Here is a 4,735-nt window from a genome sequence, read left to right as displayed (position 1 = left end):
AATAACAATTAAAATACATTTTACGTTGTTCTTTACAGCATATTACTGAAAATTAAAAAAAACTACTACTGTTTTTTGTGCTAAAATTCTGTTGACTGAGCTGCTAGTTTTTGACTGTAAAATCTACTCTTGTTGTTTTTAACGGTGTGTTACTGTAAATGGAAAGACGCTAAATTTGTTTTTACGGTAGAAAAACTTGCAGTTAAGTTGCCAGAATAAAAACAATAACTTGTACTGTTTTTCCATGAACAATATAATGTTGTAAAAATCTATTTAACACAAAAATTCTGGCAACTAAGCTGCCAGCTTTTTCCGTAAAAAACCCCTAAAATACTGTTTTTACATTTACCGTAAAATGTTGTAAAAAACAAAAAAAAACAACACTATTTTACAGTAAAATTTTGTAAATGTAAAGTTTTGACTGTAAAATCCATCAAATTAATAGCAATTAAAATGCATTTTAAGTTGTTCTTTACAACATATTACTGAAAATTGAAAAAAAAACTACTACTGTTTTTTGCGTTAAAATTCTGTTGACTGAGCTGCCAGTTTTTGACTGTAAAATCTAGAGTTGTTGTTTTTAACGGTGTATTACTGTAAATGGAAAAACAGTATATTTGTTATTACGGTAGAATAACTGGCAGCTAAGTTGCCAGAATAATAATAATAATAATAATGGATAGATTTATATATATATATATATATATATATATATATATATATATATATATATATATATATATATATATATATATATATATATATATATATATGTATATATATATATATATATATATATATATATATATATATATATATATATATATATATATATATATATATATATATATAAAAAACTTGTACTGTTTTTCCATGAACAATATAATGTTGTAAAAATCAATTTAACGCAAAAATTCTGGCAACTAAGCTGCCAGCTTTTTCCGTAAAAAAACCCCCAAAAAACATTATTACTGTTTTTACATTTACCGTAAAATGTAGTAAAAATTTTTAAAAAACACTATTTTACAGTAAAATTTTGTAAATATAAAGTTTTGACCGTATAATCCATCAAATTAATAAAAATTAAAATACATTTTACGTTGTTCTTTACAGCATATTACTGTAAATTGGAAAAAAAACTACTGCTGTTTTTGACTGTAAAATCTATGGTTGTTGTTTTTAACGGTGTGTTACTGTAAATGGAAAGATGGTACATTTGTTTTTACGGTAGAGAAACTGTCAGCTAAGTTGCCAGAATAAAAACAATAACTTGTACTTTTTTTCCATGAACAATATAATGTTGTAAAAATCAATTTAACACAAAAATTCTTGCAAGTAAGCTGCCAGCTTTTTCCGTAAAAAAACCCCCAAAAAACATTATTACTGTTTTTACATTTACCGTAAAATGTAGTAAAAATTTTTAAAAAACACTATTTTACAGTAAAATTTTGTAAATATAAAGTTTTGACCGTATAATCCATCAAATTAATAAAAATTAAAATACATTCTACGTTGTTCTTTACAGCATATTACTGTAAATTGGAAAAAAAACTACTGCTGTTTTTGACTGTAAAATCTATGGTTGTTGTTTTTAACGGTGTGTTACTGTAAATGGAAAGATGGTACATTTGTTTTTACGGTAGAGAAACTGTCAGCTAAGTTGCCAGAATAAAAACAATAACTTGTACTTTTTTTCCATGAACAATATAATGTTGTAAAAATCAATTTAACACAAAAATTCTTGCAAGTAAGCTGCCAGCTTTTTCCGTAAAAAAACCCCCAAAAAACATTGTTACTGTTTTTACATTTACCGTACAATGTAGTAAAAAAATTTAAAAAACACTATTTTACAGTAAAATTTAGTAAATATAAAGTTTTGACCGTAAAATCCATCAAATTAATAAAAATTAAAATACATTTTACGTTGTTCTTTACAACATATTACTGTCAATTGAAAAAAAACTACTGCTGTTTTTGACTGTAAAATCTATGGTTGTTGTTTTTAACGGTGTGTTACTGTAAATGGAAGTACGCTACGTTTGTTTTTACGGTAGAAAAACTGGCAGTTAAGTTGCCAGAATAAAAAAAAGAACTTGTACTGTTTTTCCATGAACAATATAATGTTGTAAAAATCAATTTAACACAAAAATTCTGTCAACTAAGCTGCCAGCTTTTTCCGTAAAAAAACCCCAAAATACTGTTTTTACATTTACCGTAAAATGTCGTAAAAAAACCCCAAAACACTATTTTACAGTAAAATTTTGTAAATGGAAAGTTTTGACTGTAAAATCCATCAAATTAATAACAATTAAAATACATTTTACGTCGCTCTTTACAACATATTACTGAAAATTTTAAAAAAAACTACTACTGTTTTTTGCGTTAAAATTGTGTTGACTGAGCTGCTAGTTTATGACTGTAAAATCTACTCTTGTTGTTTTTAACGGTGTATTACTGTAAATGGAAAAACTGTATATTTGTTATTACGGTATAAAAACGGGCAGCTAAGTTGCCAGAATAAAAAAAAAAACTTGCACTGTTTTTCCATGAACAATAAATCAATTTAACACAAAAATATTGGCAGTTAAGCTGCCAATTTTTCCGTAAAAACGCCCCAAAAAACAATGGTACTGTTTTTTCGTTTACCGTAAAATGTAAAAAATTAAAAAAAACACTATTTTACAGTAACATTTTGTAAATGTAAATTTTTGACTGTAAAATAGACAGTCTACTTACAACAATTTATATAATGAATAATAAAATCCAGAGGTAAATTCATCCATTATTCACTGTTACAAGCGGCCCTCTGATGGCAGCCATGTGGCCCTCAATGACAACCACTTTGACATCCTTGTTCTATATCATAGACATGCAAAACACATCCATGCTAAAATGCTTTATATTTATCGTGAGTTGAAACTATAATCATGATAAATATAGGAACATAGAAATATAATGAGTCAAAAATGGCTCCAAACAAAAAACATGATTTCCATGTGATTGTTCAATAATGTAAAGGTCATAGTTTTGCATGTGAATGAGGTCTTCCATCCCACCACTGCGCTAAACAAGTTAGCTCATGCTGGGATTTAATTAGCATTCCCCATTCAGAGGTGGTAATGTAATCAGCATTTGCTGCTTCCGCTCTTTACAACAGGGAGACCACAGAAACAGCAGCATTTTATATGTATATATATATATATATATATATATATATATATATATATATATATATATATATATATATATATATATATATATATATATATATATATATACATATATATATATATATATATATATATATATATATATATATATATATATATATATATATATATATAAAAAAAAAAATATATATATATATATATATATATATATATATATATATATATATATATATATATATATATATATGTATTTGTATCTTGTATCTATCACCATTATATATACCATATATTTGTATCTTGTCACCATTATATATACCATACATTTGTATCTTGTATCTATCACCATTATATATACCATATATTTGTATTTTGTCACCATTATATATACCATATATTTATATCTTGTATCTATCACCATTATATATACCATATATTTGTATTTTGTCACCATTATATATACCATATATTTATATCTTGTATCTATCACCATTATATATACCATATATTTGTATTTTGTCACCATTATATATACCATATATTTATATCTTGTATCTATCACCATTATATATACCATATATTTGTATCTTGTCACCATTATACATACCATATATTTGTATCTTGTCACCATTATACATACCATATATTTGTATCTTGTCACCATTATATATACCATATATTTGTATCTTGTCACCATTATATATACCATACATTTGTATCTTGTCACTATTATATATACCATACATTTGTATCTTGTCACCATTATATATACCATATATTTGTATCTTGTCACTATTATATATACCATATATTTGTATCTTGTCACTATTATATATACCATATATTTGTATCTTGTATCTATCACCATTATATATACCATATATTTGTATCTTGTCACTATTATATATACCATATATTTGTATCTTGTCACCATTATATATACCATATATTTGTATCTTGTCACCATTATATATACCATATATTTGTATCTTGTCACCATTATATATACCATATATTTGTATCTTGTCACCATTATATATACAATATATTTGTATCTTGTCACCATTATATATACCATATATTTGTGTCTTGTCACTATTATATATACCATATATTTGTATCTTGTCACCATTATATATACCATATATTTGTATCTTGTCACCATTATATATACCATATATTTGTATCTTGTCACCATTATATATACCATATATTTGTATCTTGTCACCATTATATATACCATATATTTGTATATTGTATCTATCACCATTATATATACCATATATTTGTATCCTGTCACCATTATATATACCATATATTTGTATTTTGTCACCATTATATATACCATATATTTGTATCCTGTCACCATTATATATACCATATATTTGTATCTTGTATCCATCACTATTATGTATGCCATATATTTGTATCTTGTCACTATTATATATACCATATATTTGTATCTTGTCACCATTATATATACCATATATTTGTATCTCGTCACCATTATATATACCATATATTTGTATCTTGTCACCATTATATATACCATATATTTGTATCTTGTC

This window comes from Entelurus aequoreus, linkage group LG13 (assembly GCF_033978785.1).
Source record: "Entelurus aequoreus isolate RoL-2023_Sb linkage group LG13, RoL_Eaeq_v1.1, whole genome shotgun sequence".
In the NCBI taxonomy this organism is placed as follows: Eukaryota; Metazoa; Chordata; class Actinopteri; order Syngnathiformes; family Syngnathidae; genus Entelurus; species Entelurus aequoreus.
Note: the sequence above shows the minus strand (reverse complement) of the source record.